Below are 19508 nucleotides of genomic sequence, written 5' to 3' on the forward strand. Positions count from 1 at the left end.
CTTGGCTGTTATTAAAGTGCATAAAAAATGGGTAACTCCATCTCCATTCAAGGAAGCAATATAACGCTAAGCCGCGTCACCTCAGCAACTTCCGTTTAGTTATTCAGCCATTGAGCCCAAAGCTCATTTCGCTTTTAATCCGAAATGCTGAAGGCAGACGAGGCTCTCGGCAGCTTTAAGCAAGCAATGAATGTCAAAATGTGTAAATGACCTTATTTCAGGATAGAATATATTGTCCTGTGTTGTTCCAGTAAGTGAAAGGGAAATAGCGGCCTTACGTTCCCCGATTTAGGGAATTATTATTTTGGTTGTTTGGATAAATTTATGAAGTTATATTTGAGATATAGTTTTCTTTATGACTGATTTTGATTTAATATTTATAGTGCTTATAATAAGAGCATACGTACAGTATCTTCAGTAGTGGTAGAGAATTATTTACAAAATTCTTGCAGGAAACTTGAGTTTATTTTGATTAGAGCAGAATGGGTTTGAGCTTCAATATTTTCTTATTGCCTCTATTGTCTCTTTCTCATACTCTCCGTTTCAAGTGACAGAGCCATTGTTTTTTTAATAGGTCGAGGCCCACTTTTTCTTTTACTTTTATTTATATATAGTGAAGAAAATATCAATTAGGAGTAGCACTTTTTTTCAACTGGCATGTCATCTTCTGTGCCAGAGCGCCAAGTATTACCCAAGAGTTCTTGGGAGAAGCAATGTATGGGGGATGTAGCATGTGACAGGTACAGGGATCGATACTCCGTGTCTCCAGCTGATAATTTATAGAATCTAATTAACGGACGACATGCCATTATGCTTTTTTGTTTGCCAAAGTGTTATAAGTCGTTAAACACATTATTGTATGAGGACCTTTTTGCGGCTGTTGAAACAGCCATTCAAAAAATTTTGTCATCGCCACTAAAAAGAAGATTGCCGTCAAATAAAAACTGATGTTAAAATTTTAGGGAAGATTAAAGTCGCTGATTATTATTGAATGATAGTGTATGAAATATCGGTAAAAACTAGCAGTGCCATTGATTTTCTGTCAGCCTTATAAAAATAAGTTTAATAAAATAGAAAAAAGCAAGTTAGGAATAGGTAAACGGGGAGGAGAGCATGTAAATGGGAGCATATACTGAAAGAATGCATATCTGCTAAAGTTTCACCTTTTTCTTTTGTAAAATAATTAATTAAAATCAATCTCCTTGTGTCTTGTGTGTGTGTGTGTGTTTTTTTTTTTATTTTTTTTATAAAGATTGTAGCACCACTGCCAAAATTTTTACGCCCAACGTGGGCTCGAACCCACGACCCCGAGATTAAGAGTCTCGTGCTCTACCGACTGAGCTAGCCGGGCTTTAAAGACGGTTTGTGACATCAGATTACCCAACATCTAGTAGACAGTATTGCCAATGCCCAGTTTTTCATATATATATATATATATATATTATATATATATATATATATATATATATATATATATATATATATATATATATATATATATATAGATTATATATATATATATATATATATAAATCTTACAAAGAGTACTCAAACATGTTTTAAATCTTTTTGCTTTTTATCACCATTTGCTGCCAGTGTAAGAAACTTTAACAAAGCAATTTCAGTCATGCCACATGAACTGGAGGAATTTTGGGGATTAAGAAGTAAAATTTTTTTCCTCAAAAATATTTGTTAACCTTATTATTCCCTCCAGCTAGTGAGGCAAAATGGTTATAATAGTAAATTTTTTTAATAAATTTTACAAGCAGTCCAAAAATAAATGCAAAAATGTTTTTAATAATGTTGATAGCTAAGTTCCAAAAACTTGCTATTGGTGTCCCATAATCAGCTTTCAAAGCCGGCTAGCTCAGTCGGTAGAGTACGAGACTTAATCCCGGAGTCCTGGATTCGAGCCCCACGTTGGGCGTAACATTTTTGCAGTGGGGTCCCATAATTAGAACACATGAATAGGTGGGAGAGGGGGGACTTTTTAAAATCATTACAACTTAAAAGGCTAGACTTTTGCCATTCATACGTAACTGATGAGTGTTTGGGTGTGGCATATTTGTTAATGAGTCATAAATAAGGAGATGTGATGAGGATAGTTTTATCAATATACCAGAAGTTCTTGTGCATGAATGTGCTTATGTGACAAATTTTCCCATTGTGGAGCGGAGTCAGTAATGGTGATGATAATGGCAATGGAAAAGAACAGGTTATGATGTGATCACTTAGGAGGTGATTCATTTTTTTCTTCTTATTTATTTTTCCTAGCCAAGACCAGTTTTTTCCGTTTCAAGGAGTCTTTGGTAAGTGCAGTTTTTTTTATAAGTTGAGACAATCCTCTAGGAATATTTTCATTACTTCATGCCCTTTGCATGTCATCTCATGTGAGTCCTTGATGACATTTGATAAAATCTTGATTGTTCCACTTTAATGTTAAACTAGAAATTCTTTCTGCTGTAAATTGGCTCATTTGCTTGTACATGTGTATATATATACATACATATATATATATATATATATATATATATATAATATATATGTTATTAATCATTGTGTACGTGTGTATACACACACACACACACATATATATATATATATATATATATATATATATATATATATATATATATATATATATATATATATATATATACATATTAATTATATATTATATATATACATATAATATACGTACACAATGTTTAATAATCTGTGCTGAACATAACGAAATAAAGAAACGTACAAATAAACAGTTCATCGAGAGTCTGGAGGATTAAAGACTACTGGGGAATGATAGCAGGAGTCCAGGGAATAGTGGAATTTGGGTGCACTGGTTTCTCGTAGTCTTGAGTCCCCCAGATTCTACGCGGCTATCGATAATCGTGGTTTACAACCTGTAAACTATTTATTTGCATGTTTCTTCATTTCGTCATGTGTGTGTGTGTGTGTGCAAGCACGCTACATCTAGTGCGAATGTGTGTGGGTGGGTGGGTGAGTGAATGCGCGTGGCAGGGACAGGTCGAAACGGATAGGATGCCTTTGTTTGACGTTTTACGTTGTATACACAAAGTGAAGGTCATTGCCGAAACAATCCCCACCCAAATACTTCAGAAGATAACAGTCAATAAGAACAATTAACAGAATGTAAACTAATGTAATAACAGTTACACCATGTAAAAAAATTATATGTAATATAGCGTACATAATTAACCACCCCCTAAGTAACTAATCATTGCAAATATGAATAATACCCTCAAATCCCTCCCCACCCACATTCCCTTTCTCTTACAGCTATAAATGGGATACTGGATATACAAACACACTTATACACGCAAATACTGTATATAATACACTTCCTTATCTTTGTAATATGTTATACACTAAAACGTCCCTCTGAACAACACAAAAATGCTTGACTTCCTGTTCGCCATCTTTTGTTTACTGCCTTATCTGTGATAAACAACAATTTGTTTTTTCTAACCGGGCTGTGGTAGTATCATCGTTTGTTACGGAAGAAGTACAGTTCAGGCATAAACAATGCACCAATAATGGCTTCGGCTTAGGAAACATCAAATTGCGGTTTACTTAAAAAATCAATCACATACAAAAGGTAGCAATACATGGCTTGTAAATATTGACAGCATTATATATATATATATATATATATATATATAATTATATATATATATATATAGTATATCAAGGTCAGTAAATACACATATAAAACCTCCAGGGGGATGTCCATGATACAACGATTAAAACATCAATTTATTCTAAGAAACGTCTCGCCACATGAAATTCTCTGTGCATCATCAGTCTGTGAAAGATAAGACACATTTATAAATAACAACAATAAAAGTGTAAACAGGAATTCACATATATTTAAAAATAGTCTTAAAATTACATAAAAGAACAAAGTAAAAATGAAAAAACAGGTTAAAAAGAGACTGCTAAAACACCAACCGTTCATTGTGAGGAGAGAAGATGGAATGAACTACGACAAGTTAAAAGTAACGACTTCAACTATGCCAGGAGGTACAGAGTTGCTGAGGACGTGTTACTGTTAAGAGAGGGAACAAGCCTCTTGATGTTTAGAATGACCACTCCCTTACCCTTGTCTGGTTTACATATGAGTATGTCCTCTCGTTTCTTCAAATTCAATAGTACTCTCAAATCAGCAGGTCCATAAAACATTTGTTCATCTAAAACCCAATTGGACACCTTTTTTTAGACCTGCTGCTTTGAGAGTACTATTGAATTTGAAGAAACGAGAGGACATAATCATATGTAAACCAGACAAGGGTAAGGGAGTGGTCATTCTAAACATCAAGAGGCTTGTTCCCTCTCTTAACAGTAACACGTCCTCAGCAACTCTGTACCTGACATAGTTGAAGTCGTTACTTTTAACTTGTCGTAGTTCATTCCATCTTCTCTCCTCACAATGAACGGTTGGTGTTTTAGCAGTCTCTTTTTAACCTGTTTTTTCATTTTTACTTTGTTCTTTTATGTAATTCTAAGACTATTTTTAATAAATGTGAATTCCTGTTTACACTTTTATTGTTTGTTATTTATAAATGTGTCTTTATCTTTTCACAGGGACTGATGATGACAGAGAATTTCATGTGCGAAACGTTTTCTTAGAATAAATTGATGTTTTAATCGTTGTATCAATGGACATCCCCTGGAGGTTATATTGTATATGTATATGTATATATATATATATACACACACACACACACATATATATATATATATATCATACACATATATATATATAGTATATATATATTATATATATATATATATATAAAATGCTGGCAGTATGTACAAGCCATGTATTGCTACCTTTTGTATGTGATTGATTTTTTAATTAAACCGCAATTTGATGTTCCCTATGGGCCGGAACTGTACTTCTTCCGTAACAAACGATGATACTTAATACCATAGCCCTATATAATATCATATATAATATATATTATATATATATATATATATATATATATATATATATATGTGTGTGTGTGTGTGTGTGTGTTAAAATACTTAACCGGATTAGAACCATTTTGGAATAACTGGGCTGTTTACGAATTTTCATAGTTTGTTTTTTTTTTTGCCCCATGAAGGTTTTATGCTAACTCCATATATATATATATATATATATATATATATTATATATATATATATATATATATATATTTTTACGTATATAGGGCCTTGTGAGAGACTAGATACGTAAACGAAAGTAATTTAGGGATTTCAAGAGGGAATTGCTTGAACTTACCGTAAACTTTCTTTAGGGGGAAGGTCGCCAGAAAAACTCAGCTCGTTACTTTAAACTATTTATTTACAAAAAGGCCCGTGCTGGGCCTGGAGAAAAGTTAAATGATATTGGCCCCCACGTTGGGGCTTATAGTCTCATTCAATTCAAGCTGGTTTCATTCACTTGGGTTAATGCACACTTGCCAGCAGAGAGACGGCGGCACGTGACTCATGGAATCTGGAAAAGAATCCCAGATTAAACGACATAAAAGGAAAAAAACATGACTTCTTGCTTTGATTAAGGCTGATTAATTTCTCTAACATTGGGGAAGGTAAACTCGAATGGTTCACTGAGGTATGCACGAAACTAGGTCTTTTTTAACAAGTCACAAAGGGAGCACGTGGCCCGATGAGGACAAAGGGCTTCTGATGTAGAAGGGGTAAAATAAGAATTGAAAATGAATTTAGCAAGAGTCGTATGGTAGTAAAAGGTGCTGGGTTGAAGTTTACACTTTCAGACGTACCTTTATGCAATATTTTCTGAGTATCCTTGTAGAAGAATGCGGCCTGACCTCTGTTCAGGTCTGGGTTCGTGTCCACCCAGCACGACGTGGGTAGGCCTAATTTTGGGAGGCTGGCAATTTGACCTCTGTCCGAGATCAGCCTCGCGGCCGACTGAGAGCGATACTGGGTGGTTTCGAATCACGGGGCTTCCAAAATCGCCTCGAGCATTGCCTGAAAGGTGGTAAACACAACGCCAGCAAATTGGGAAGGAAAATAGGTCTTATTGTAGAAGTCCCTAAAATCCATCTCGAAGCCTAGCTACTCTGACCTGCCTCTCTTACCCTAAGCTTCCGTCAGACCGGAAATATCAGTCTATGACATACCCACTCTCCCAACAACAGTAGCTTCAGGAGACAGCATGGCTGCTACTTTTATAATTAAATTATAACTAAAACACTGCTGGGAAGGCGAGGGGCTTCTAATTACGTTAGCAGCTTCCCCTGTTAAGAAGGCATTCACTCCCTTTCGGGCGTGAAGGTCTTGGCTTAAATAAGTTGATCGCCTCGCCAACACCCAGTCCTCCTACTCTAACTTGAAGTTTTTTGAGCAGCGATTACGGCTGACTACAATGGCCTACCTAACTTATAGGCAAATGCGAAGTGTACTAACTTAATATAGTGATGTAGTCTAGCCTAATAAATAACTACAGGTTTGTCTTGTGACGACAGTCTACTCTACCCCTAGATAAGTTACTTGAAAATTCTACTTGCTACTAACCTAATGCCCTGGTACTAAATCATTAGCCTAACCTACTCATACAGTTAAATGAAGACGCAATCATTCCAGTGGTGTGGTACGCACAGCAGTAGTTCAGCGACGGAACTGGTAAAATACATAATGAGAGGTAATGATGCGCTGGGGATGATGAGTGGTTAATTTACCAGGAGGGAAATGCAATGAGGTAATTATATTTAAGTGAGGGTTAGTATTACAATTTCTAGGGGTTAGAGGGTTAGTGCTACTGGCAGGGATCGGGCTGGCTACCTTCTCTGGGTAGGTGCCAGGATCACTCTGCAATTGAATGCGACACTGTACCTTGGGCACAGGTGTCAAGGAGAGCATGTGGCTCTTTTGTTAATATGTTAATGACGTCCCTTCTTCTTCTTCTTATTCCTCCAGGACCTGGCTATACCAGTCCTAGGAGTAGACGGAGGCACCGACTCTGGGGAAAGGCCAGAAACGCCGGCAGGAGCTGAGGCAGCGGTAGCCTGAAGGATTTCAGGAGAACACCCTACTTCGGTCTCTGCAGCAACCGTCGTAGAGGTGGAAAACTCCAGGCTGACTCCTGGTCGGGCAGTTCCTGGTTTTCCAGAGGAGGTACAAAGGTAAGGTCTGCCGGAGGTTCATCCTCGGGCGACAGAGGTAAGGATGAAGAAGAAGGAACTAGTGATTGGCCATGGGCTGTGGTAAGCTCCATGCCTGTTGGAGGATCTCCTGTAGGAGGATCCTTGATAAGGTTAGGCGCCGGCGCTAGCTCGGGGCCAGGCGCAGAGGTCAAGTTTCGGTGGTGGCTCTACGTCCAGGCTGGACGGGAGAACTTGGCTTCATGCTGCTCAGTGCTGCCAAGTGGCACTGGCAGAGAGTTGAGGTCGACTGGACCTGTGACGGGTACCGGAGGTGCAATACCTCTCAGCGTGCCCTTGGAAATGGGAAACAGAGGCTCCTGTCTCTTGTTGAAGGCTAGGCCTTGTGGAAAATGGACAGTGTCCGCTGCTGGTAGTTTGCTAGGGCACCTAGGCCAATTAGTAGAGTGCCCTATTACGTTACAGGTTTTGCAACGGAACTGCGAATGGTCAATCTCCCTCCTTGGTAACGGGGGAGACTGTTGGTGGACATACTTCCTAGAGGAAGTAGAATTTTGATGACTCCTTGCCTTGGAGTGATTTGTTGTGGGAGGGGGGGGTTTAGGACCCCTAGGCTTTTTGGAATGCGAGGGAGACTTCATGTCTTGCCCTAGGAGGAGGTCGTAACCTCCTGGAATGTAGCTTGCAACTGCAAGGGTACAAATTCTGGAAAAATGAGGTCTGGTGACCCTCAATTGAAACAGTCGGAAGGATCAGCTTGAAATGGTTGATACCTTCGATGGTGATTTAAATGAACGTCTATCGACGGTTTTGCCCCTTCGGGGGAATTCTGTCTTCTTCCCGTATCAGGGAGATTTGAGCGCCAGAGTCGTCGTAGGCTCTGACGTGGCTTGGCTGATAATGGCTTTGGAGGGGTGCGACTGGTTATAGGGGCCTTAGCTGGGGTCCTAGAGAAGAAGGATGGTGACGGCCATTGCGATGGGCCGGAATATTGTGGTTCGCGCACCCTCCGTAATTTGCAGACATGTGACCCTTGCGGCACAGTCTCGGCAGAACGTTCCAGAACCTCTTCCGTGGCACTGGATGATAAGGCCGAGATGGCCCCACAGGTTGCGAATCTGCGGAGTCACCAAGGCTGGCAGTGTGTTTCTGGCACAGGTGAAGAGTCCTCTCTGGCAGTGATGTGACGTGGGGAGGTTAAGGAAACCTCCGTTGAATCATCCTCGGAAGCAAGTCCGGGGTTAACTGGTGGGCTTACCTCTTCCAAAAGGGAGGAGGTAGGCGGTAAAAGGGTTAAAGAGGCTGAGATGGTGCAGAAGAAATTTTTTTTCTCTTCTCGGGCACTGGATCAAGACCAGGCTCGCAAATCGAAAGGATGTCAGGCTGACCAGAGACGCGGACTAAGAGAGACAGTGGGTGCAGGGCTGGAAGCTGGCAGGAGTGGCTTGAGGCTAGGATAACTCTCCTTACGGCCTTCTCCCGCTTGATGTAGAGTTCCTTCTCCTTGAGAGCGAGCTCATGCTTTCGCTCCTCTTCCCTTTGCCGTTCCTTCCTTTCTGCTTCTCTGGCTTTTCTTCTCGGCTTCTCCGGCTTTTTCTCTGGTTTTCCCTGGGTTTTTCTTCCTTTTCTTGCAGCGCGCGGCAGCCTGCTGCGCCTTTATCCACTGGTCTAGGGCTGGTCCAGTGTAACCGGCCTCCTTGCCCAGGAGTTATGAGGACTCGGAGCCTCTCGAGCTCTACGGCAAAGAAGTCACGGGAAGCAGGGGAAGACATTTCCCTTAGGCTACAGTAGAGGCTCAAGAAGAAAATGAAAATAATGGCCAGGAAAGGGTACTGAATGGAATAGGAGTGCCTACTGTGGAAAGTGGCACTCACTTGGAAATGGGGTTTCTGCAATGTGTAATGAAAAAGTGAAAAGACTGGGTGCTCGGTGGCACTTTATGTGAATGGCACCTTCTGCTGAGGTGAAAAAATCGAATGAAGTGTGCTGTGTACGTCACACTTACGGGCGTTCCCACCCAAACTTGGGAGACGTTTGGAATGGGCTACCTGTAGGTCCAATACAGGTGCACGGCACTTATGAGGAGGCGTTCCTTGGTTCAGTGATCCAAACCAAAATGGCGGATACTTTAATGAATTGGACGTTCCGTAAGGACGGACACGCAGGTATAGGGCTACCTGTACGTCTGTACAGGTGCGCGGCACTTATGAGGAGGCGTTCCTTGGGCAGCACTAGTAGTGCTGGTATTGCGGCACTTCGGGAGGCGTTCCCTTGATTGGTCCGAAGGATCACTGACCCTTGTACACGGACATTAATGAATTGGGCGTTCAAGTAAGGACGGACACGCAGGTTTGTCAGCACTTAGGGCTGGTATTGCGGCGCTTCGGGAGGCGTTCCCTTTGTTGAGTGTTCCGAAGGATCACTGACCCTTGTACACGGACACACTAATTACTTGGGCGGTTCCGTAAGGACGGACACGCAGGTTTAATGGCTACCTGTACGGCCTGTACAGGTGCAATGGCACTTATGGAGGCGTTCCTTGGAGCACTGGTATCGTGCTGGTGTGTCCCGGACACTACCTGCAGTATACTTAAATATACTGAAGTGAAATGGCACTGCTCATGGCAGAGTGTAATAGTGGAGGACAGAAAGTTAAAAGGTGGAGTACTTCAGCAGCCAGTCGATGGACAGTGTTCAAGAATTAGTGGCACTGTAAAATGGTAAGACCTGACGTGCACTGGTGGTGGCCAGTCCTAAACTGGTAACGACTTCCCTGTCTGGAAGTAATGAATTGGCGTGGCACACTGTGCGAATTGTGCTTGCGGTATACGCAAGTCTTTTGTGATAAAAAATGAAAAAGACCACTCGGGCAACGACAGGTAATGATAATTGAAAATGCTCAGTCCCTCGCTGAAGTACTCGGTAAATGAAATAAATAAATGTTTGCAAACTGCAATGGACACATGCGCGTACGTATCACGCTGTGTAAATGAAAGACACAAAGAGACCGAAAATTGTTATTTCGGCATGCTATAATTAATGGTAAGATGTAGTACTCTTGGCTTCGTGATACTGTGTTCTGGTTTTCTCTCTCTCTCTCTCTCCTCTCGGAGAGGGTGAAAATGATATATGAATGAACTCCTATATTTGAATTGAACTACTAATGTTAGTTTAATATGACGCAACTTGCGTTAAATGATTTACTTACGTTAACGTTTTTAATGAAAGAATTGCTTTTAGATAACGTTTTATGAAAATGATAACGCGCTCGTGGTGAACGATTTTTACGTTAATGTAGCGGCTCGCGCTTACGAAATGATTTGCGTTTCAATATGAATTTTACAACGACGCGTTTTACGTTAACAATTCTTGTGATTTACTCTACTTGAGATTTACGTTAACTTTATGTAAGATTACTAGGTCCCCGTGAACAGTGAAATGACGGTAAGGATTTTAAAACGATGTTAGCAAACAATTGTAAATGAGGTTACTTAGTGCAGAAGTGAAATGAAACTTCGCTCAGCGCGCGAGTGAGCGATTGCGAGGTGAAATAAACATGTGAGGAGAGCTGACCAGCGCGGGCGAATCAGCTGATTCTCTGTAAATGCGAAGGCAATTTACAACACAAAATACTACTTTCTATTCCAAGGCCCGAAGGGAACTTAATTTTCGTTAATTTTTTGGCAGGACGATAGATACTAGTACCAAGATCGATATTATTTACGTTTAAAACTTTGAGACTTACGTTACTTTGCTTAAATTGTTTAGATAATTTTGGTTGAAAGAGGAAACAAAACATGGCTGCCGCTGTGATGGACGAAGGTTGGTTTGAGACCCGCGCAGGCGCGAGAGAGCGCGCAGCTGAAATTTAAGCTGAGAGTAGCGTTACCAACACTTGGAATGAAACTAAGTTAAAAATGGATTCCCTAACATATCACAGACAAAAGAATTGTACACTTCTTTTGCCGTAACTATTAGTAAAACACTCCTAACTAGCTAGGCTTTCAAACACAGCAATAAACCCTGGCAAAGCACTTCCTAGTTTTGATCTGGTTCTTTCTGGCATCTATTCTACACACGTGTGTCTCGTCCGACGAGGACAGCACAAAGTAACAGAAAATTCGCGGGGCAAATTGTTTGCTCGCCGCTAAAATAAAGCTCTGGCGCGTTCGCCGTTACAATAATAAGATTTTGTTTCTACCTACGCTCTTTTAAAAAAAAAAAAACACTTCTACAATAAAATACTTAAACGTTTACCTTAAGCTAACATTGGTTATAGAATAATCATATTAATGAAATGGAAATACCTTACCGTGAGTCAGTGTGTTTTTTCTGTTCCTTTTCCCTGCAAGTGTCGCTTGATTTACGCTTTGTAAAATAATTTACAGTTTACGTTTTTACAACGGATAACGCGATTTACAAGCTTTTTTAAGCAAGCTAGGTTCAATCCAGGCAAGATTCGCCAATTTTACGTATATAGGGCCTTGTGAGAGACTAGATACGTAAACGGAAGTAATTTAGGGATTTCAAGAGGGAATTGCTTGAACTTACCGTAAACTTTCTTTAGGGGGAAGGTCGCCAGAAAACTCAGCTCGTTACTTTAAAACTATTTATTTACAAAAAGGCCCGTGCTGGCCTGGAGAAAAGTTAAATGATATTGGCCCGCCCCCACGTTGGGGCTTATAGTCTCATTCAATTCAAGCTGGTTTCATTCACTTGGGTTAATGCACACTTGCGAGCAGAGAGACGGCACGTGACTCATGGAATCTGGAAAAGAATCCCAGATTAAACGACATAAAAGGAAAAATGACTTCTTGCTTTGATTAAGGCTGATTAATTCTCTAACATTGGGGAAGGTAAACTCGAATGGTTCACTGAGGTATGCACGAAACTAGGTCTTTAACAAGTCACAAAGGGGAGCACGTGGCCCGATGAGGACAAAGGGCTTCTGATGTAGAAGGGGTAAAATAAGAATTGAAAATGAATTTAGCAAGAGTCGTATGATGGTAGTAAAAGGTGCTGTGGGTTGAAGTTTACACTTTCAGACGTACCTTTATGCAATATTCTGAGTATCCTTGTAGAAGAATGCGGCCTGACTCTGTTCAGGTCTGGGGTTCTGTCCACCAGCACGACGTGGGTAGGCCTAATTTTGGGAGGCTGGCAAATTGACCTCTGTCCGAGATCACGCCTCGCGGCCGACTGAGAGCGATACTGGGTGGTTTCGAATCACGGGGCTTCCAAAAATCGCCTCGAGCATTGCCTGAAAGGTGGTAAACACAACGCCAGCAAATTGGGAAGGAAAATAGGTCTTATTGTAGAAGTCCCTAAAATCCATCTCGAAGCCTAGCTACTCTTGTGACCTGCCTCTCTTACCCTAAGCTTCCGTCAGACCGGAAATATCAGTCCTATGAACATACCCACTTCTAAACCCACCCAACAACAGTAGCTTCAGGAGACAGCATGGCTGCTACTTTTATAATTAAATATAACTAAAACACTGCTGGGAAGGCGAGGCGTTCTATATACGTAGCATATATATTATATATATATATATATATATATGTGTATGTGTGTGTGTGTGTGGAATTTGATCATCTAAACATTTATAGATAAAATAATGATGATTTTAACATCATAACCAAGGCAAGACAGTTATATTTTGGGCATTGACAAACAATTTACAAGCGAGTTCCGTATAATCATTTAATTCAATACAAAGCTAAACTTATTCCAGTAGAAATGGTGTGAAATTCGTGGAAACATTGAAGTACACGAATCTACTGTATAATGAGCCTAAATGTAGGGTTATGCGGATCGAGCTGTCGTCAATTATTGTTTACCTAAATTCGGCAACGGATAGCAGAAAGGATTTCCATCTACAGCGAGCATATTCACCTTTAGAGATAGCACAAGTTGTTTACAAAATGCGGTGGTCTTGTAAGCCTATAATCGCTCTTCATAAGTAATTGGCCACCTGGATACGCTAATCCTCTCCGCTGTTCTGATAGGTCAAGTAGGAAACAAACAATAAAAAATTGTAGTTTACTTTCGCTGTGTTTATTTATACTTCCTGAAATAATGAACAAGAATAAGCATTCATATGACAATATACTTTGCAGATACTTTCAGTACAAGTGGCTTTATTCCATGTGTATTTTAAAGGTTTCATCCGCAAAAATAAATGTTTTCTATTTTATTGTCATTTGTTTTGGAACCAAGCAAGGATTCATCTTTCAGTTACAGTAATTGTCATCTGCTATATCATTGCAATATTATTTGCTCACTTCATGAATATCATTGATCTAGGATGTAATCCTATGATTTATTCAATTCTTTGTACTAATTTGTTTTACATATCAGAACACTTAAAGAATATATATACAAATCATTTACTTAATTTGTTATAATGAATTTTAACAGAAAACGGAACTTGTATGCCATAAAAATAATTATGACTTTTTTCTGGGACTTTTTTTACCTGTAACTTTATTACCTGGATTCGTTATGGTGAACTGAACTGAACTACACAAAAATTGCTTGAATTCCTGCTCCCCACCTTTGTTTATTGCCGGATCTGTGATAAACAGCAATTTGTCTTTTCTAACTGGCTATGGTAGTAACATCGTTTGTTACTGAAGCAGTTTTAGTTACCCACAAGTGCAACAGACATTGCAAAGTGAGGAGAGAAGCGTTTTGCCATGCACGCACACACACACACATATATATATATATATATATATATATATATATATATATATATATATAACATGAAGATAAAAGGGCCATAAAACACTAATTGAACGTCGAGACAGGAGCTAAGACGATGACGAACCTACCTAGCCATCAGTGCTGCCAAAGCCGGCTATACTCTAACCATCCATGACGTGCTTGATGGATGCTTCTGTTAATTGCTTTCCCCCTCATAAAACATCTATTTATGTCGACCAAAATATTTATCATCACTGTACATAAGGAATATTCTATTTACCTGCGTAAAATTTATTACATTTGATTAATCAGAAAATATATTTTTCGACCTTTGAAAACAGAGGAAGAGAATTAGAAATGCTAAAAATTATTTTTGGTCCTATTTTATCACATCTAAAACGGTGGTAGTTGTTATCTTATTGTTAAGAACTTTCAATATACGCTAGAATAAACGTTCAGCTTTCCAATGGCACCACTTTAGTGACAATTAAAAAAATACAGGGGTAAAATTAGAAAGCATTTCTTTCAATGCGTCTAACTCTTCAACTGTTCACCGACGGGTCAAATACGAAGACCGGAACATAAATACTCTCTCCAAGTATCCATATTTGGAGACTTACAAACACACCCACATTAAAATTTTGTTCATTCTGCTACAGCGTAATTTTTATTCTTACCTATGCTGAGTCACGCGGAAGAATTCAAGTTAACTTTCTTAGTATAACTTGAGAAATTCTTTTTCTCGAGAAGCGAGTCCTCGGTCGAGTCTTCATTCTTTTAAGAGGCGAATCTGTTGCTTCCTGTGGGATTATACATCCCACGTCCTTCTTCTCGTTTCCTTTTGACTTTTCTGTAAAAGGAAACTACTGAGAGGGCTGCAAATTGGTATGTTCATCATCAACCGTCCAATCATCAACCATACCAAATTGCAGCCTTTATCCTCAGTAGTTTATTTTATTTAATTTAAAGATTAGTAAGAAAATCAAATGCACAATAGAAGAAACGCGTGTCTTTATGAAAAATAAACTATTTTAAGACAGGTGGCTATTAAGAAACTTATATAAGGACAAAATTGTAAATGTATTCAGTAAAAAGTATATTGATTTTGATTTCTAATTTTTTTTCTAATCCATAATATTTTGTAAATAATGTAGATATATAATTTTGTAATGTTTTGGTAATATGCTACTTACTATGTAAATAAAATGTAATATTTTACTAGTAAAAGATAAAAAAAAAAAAAGTTACTTCTTTGTAATCTACCTAAATTGGCATAGGTAGGAATGCCCGTACCGATTTAGTCACACCCCGCTCATCCTCCCTGAAAATGATTAATAGCATGAATTTTTGAAAATTAAGTAAAATAGCATGGATTTTTGAAAATTAAGTAAAATAGCATGAATTTTTGTCAAAACTCTAAACGTAGGAATACAGCGCATCTGAGACATTTCACAAATTTGATCTTTGCCTAGTATGACATTTTTTCTTTTTTAAATTTACCGTATAAAGTTGTCCTCATTCCAGGCTATGTGTTCAGATTACGAAATCTTGAAAGAACCTAATTGATTTCATTGCTTATTTTACAGGGTAATCTATCAAAAAGTCTTGTTACCTGTAAGGAAAATTCCAAAACAGGATCTCATGTCTTACATGATATGCGTTTATTGAGATTTCTTTCATTTTTTAGTAGGATAACTAAACAAAAAGTATCGGTATCTGTCAGAGGAAACAAAGACTTGTTGTTCGATTAATCTGGCCTTATGCCAACACAGGTTCCTGCTCGTCTGTGCAGCCCGTAACAAGAAAACATAAAACATGCAATGCCACCCATTACTTACCTACAAAATTACTATATATTGATCATAACTGCCAAAAAAACATTGACCAAATATGGAAAATAAAAACATGATAAAAAAAACGCTAAAAAGATTGTTATGTTTATGAACGTACAAGGTATAACAAAGACTCGGGAGATATATCTTACGATATTTCTTATCTCATCTGCATCTCTCGTTTCACTGAAGGATTAATTAGAGGGATATTTTGGGCATTCATCTTGCTATGCACAACTGAATCACGAAAGTTTGGAACGTGATAAATCCTTCGTGATTTATACCTTTATAGTTTATATAATATATATATATCTATATATATATATTATATATATATATATATATATGTATGTATGTATGTATGTATATATATAATGATTATAATCACTTTAGCACGTGTTTCATTTATCACACATATCCACAGGTGAAAAATAAGAGACAGGGTGTAGGTCCTAACCAGTTTCAACTATATTCCAAACCTTTCCAAGTCGTTTGTCAATGGCGTGGAAATAAAGTCGAAACCTGTCAGGACCTACACTCTGTCTATTATTTTTCACTTGTGGATATATATGTGTGCGCGTGTGTATTTGGACGTCTCAAAGATGTTAGCCTCCCAATTGTCAGCATTTTTTGCGTTGAGGCTTTTCAACCCATTCCCTTCTCCGTCTTGATGAAAACCAACTTATATACTTGACCAACGAACAAGTATAGCATCCCTGTTTAGTTCAACACAAACGGTGTTATGTCCTGTGCCGAAGGATTCTGGGAAGTATTTTAGTTCTCTGAGATTTCTTCACAATCATTTGGGAACAGAAAATTAGGGGGAAGTTCCGGAGCATTTATTACTGAAGATGAGTCGGTGGTACTTTAGTATTCTTGATCAAATGAAGACTGGCTCATTCTGACGTCGTGTAAGGAAGTTACAAGAGAAGAGAGGAATGTGAAGAAGTTCAAAGTGAAAAGGTGTTTTGGCATAAGTTTTGTGCATACCATGAGCAGTAGTATTCGGTGGAACCACAGCAGTAGTAGTAATGAACAACCAGTAGTCTCTGTAAGGTGGTAAAGCCATCAATGAACCTCAGGCGTTGGACTGTAGACATTACTGAAGTTTTTGCAGAATATTTCGGGCCATAGCTGAGGCCCATTTCATTTCTTTTACTGTACCTCCATTCATATTATCTGTCTTTCATCTTAGTAGTCCACACTCTCCTAACAGTAGCTGCATAGTTGCTGGTAGGTCTTTCTCCTGTTACACCCTTCTACTTTGTTTCCATTTCAGGTATGAATGACCTCATAGGTCCCAGCGCTTGGTCTTTGACCTGTTTTTTTTTCATTCCAGTTCCAACAACCAGTACTTCTCTCACCGACTACCGCTAATATCTTGTCATTTTTACTTTTAAGAAATTAAGAGACAGTCTTAATGACAAAATATCATCCAGGATCAACTTCCAAAAATAAACATTGCTTCTTATAAAAGTAGCGACTAGAAATACTAAGAAGAAAATGAAGGAGGAAAGAATAAAAAAAAAAAATACTGGAACAAGTCTCTCAAAGAACAATGTTCGACATCCTTGCTTTGAATAGCCCTACTACAACAAGCAATAATTCATAAAAAGACAAAAATAACTTCTAGAATCCCCTAACTCCTAATTATCTTTGAAGTTTGTTCTACAATTACGCCAGAATGCATAATGTGCAATTACCTCGAATTTCCCAATGACCAGTTAGGTCTCCAACATCGGTAGTCTTGTGGGTGCACGAAAAACACGCATGACATCAACAGCGGAACTCCGAAGTGAACTATATTTAGATGCATACACTTAACGAGGACTCGTCAATCCTTCTGCTAGACTGACTCTCTCTCTCTCTCTTATTTTCACTCACACTCCTCCGCCTCCAGACCTCCCTTAGGGACAACTTCATTGGACGCGGAAGGAGGTGATGATCACAAGGGCGAGAGGGATGGGAGATGGTTAGGGGAGTTGATGGGGGGGGGGGGGCGTCTTACGGACCGAGATCCGCTCAGGTTCTTTATTATAATAAACAAAAAGAATTCAACACCAACAGTTGAAACTTGGGATAGGAATATGGAAAGAAACTCAAACAGAACAGAAGTTTATTTACAAGCTTACTAACAAAGATAAATGCAGAATTGTTTCTCCTATTTACATAACAAAATAAAATCTAATAATATGTAAACTGGGGAAACGGTGCGGTAATTAAATACTTTCTGGGCAGTTTTGCAACTGTCGAAATCAGTGCTCGAAGCGAGGGCTTCACTAAAGGGAACAGTAGAAACTTCGGACGGCTTCTTGACTTCGTACTGCAGGAAGGGATGCCTTAGTCTTGAAACTCGAAGGGCGGGTTGCTCCTCAAAACCACTCGTAGGACGTTTCTTCTCTGAAGGGTTGCTCAACGTCGGGATCTCTCTCTCTCTCATACTATAGACTGCAGACTTAGCTTGTTTCCGTTCACACTCACTCGTGCGTCCTCTTCCTCTCTTATCTCTGATGATCTCTCTACTTCCTCAGTCATATATATATATATATATACGTCGATCTCGGGGCGGGGCTTAACCAGCGAACGTCATCGTCTTCCGACAGGAACTTTTTAGAAGGATCTAGATGAAAAGTTATTTCATAATACGCGGCGTTTCTAATGACGGCGCGTACTGAGTTCCATAACGCACCTGAGTATTCTCGAACAATCATGAGAACAGACGGCTCCAATACGTGCGCGAATGCCTCCTTGCTGCAGACCTGCTCGAAGAAAATGCATTTTCCTTTTCTTTAATATTATGTTTCTTCGCTATAGAGCGATTACCACAACAGGGGGAGGTATGCTGTGTGTGTGTGTGTGTGTGTGTGTGTGTGTGTGTGTGTGTATAATAAAAATATATATATATATAATATATATATATGTATATATATATAATTATTATAATAATATAATAATATCTCTATATATATATATATATATATATATAATATATATAATATATATAAATATACTATAGATAAGATATATATATAATATATATTTATATATATAATATATATAATATATATATTATATGACGATCTATCGCTAAAGCATGCGATATTTCATGTCGTCGTAGAGGTTGAGGAAGGAATGAAATGTTAGAAATCGGAAAGGATTGATATTTGTGTCCGACTGTGGGGAATAGCCGTTCGGTCGTTAGCTTCACTCGGAGCTTTATCTATTTTTCTTAATAAATTAAAAGTAAATAACTTAATGCTACTTAGTATAGTAACTATTAGCGTTAATGATAAGTAAAATGAATAATAAAATTAAACTTATGAATTAAATTACTTAAACTAGTAATTGCCCAATAGGCCTTAAGTTTGCGCGTGCGTAATATGTACCTATCAAAGGTAAGAAGTAAATTACCTCGGAGGTTACCACAGCCACGGCGAACAGTTACAGTAAGAGTTTCTCATTAGCAAGGCCGGCTTCTACATTGTAAAAGGGAATTAACCCAGAACAAAACTCAACGTTCTAACTCCAAGACAACGACAATTTTGGAATACGTCAACCTCAACATTTGTGATAAGTGCTTTACATTATTATGTATCTTTGGCCATGTTAGGGAAACAAAAAGGGTAATGTACGGCAATGTCACAAAGTTTTATTAGTGGATCTACTCTTTAATGTAAGTTGTTTTGGTTGTTGAATAATTGTTTTGTTTATTAAATATAAGTAAGATTGAAATTAAAATAAATTCCCATACAATTCCAAAATTGTCATGTATTCCATATAATATTTCGGAGGTAAATATGTGTTTATCGTTTGGTGAAGTGATTTTTTAGAAACG

General features: G+C 38.6%; 1 long non-coding RNA gene and 1 other non-coding gene across 3 annotated transcripts in view; both read right to left on the reverse strand.

Annotated features, from left to right (window-relative positions):
• The window catches only part of LOC135209587 (uncharacterized), a 701429-nt gene that overhangs the window by 567624 nt on the left and 114297 nt on the right, over window positions 1-19508 (reverse strand). The gene's annotated exons all lie outside the window — the stretch shown is intronic.
• Trnak-cuu (transfer RNA lysine (anticodon CUU)) lies at window positions 1280-1351 on the reverse strand. Its single transcript has one exon. It is a non-coding gene; the product is annotated as a tRNA-Lys (tRNA).

The sequence above is a fragment of the Macrobrachium nipponense genome, chromosome 11 (genome assembly GCF_015104395.2).
Source record: "Macrobrachium nipponense isolate FS-2020 chromosome 11, ASM1510439v2, whole genome shotgun sequence".
In the NCBI taxonomy this organism is placed as follows: domain Eukaryota; kingdom Metazoa; phylum Arthropoda; class Malacostraca; order Decapoda; family Palaemonidae; genus Macrobrachium; species Macrobrachium nipponense.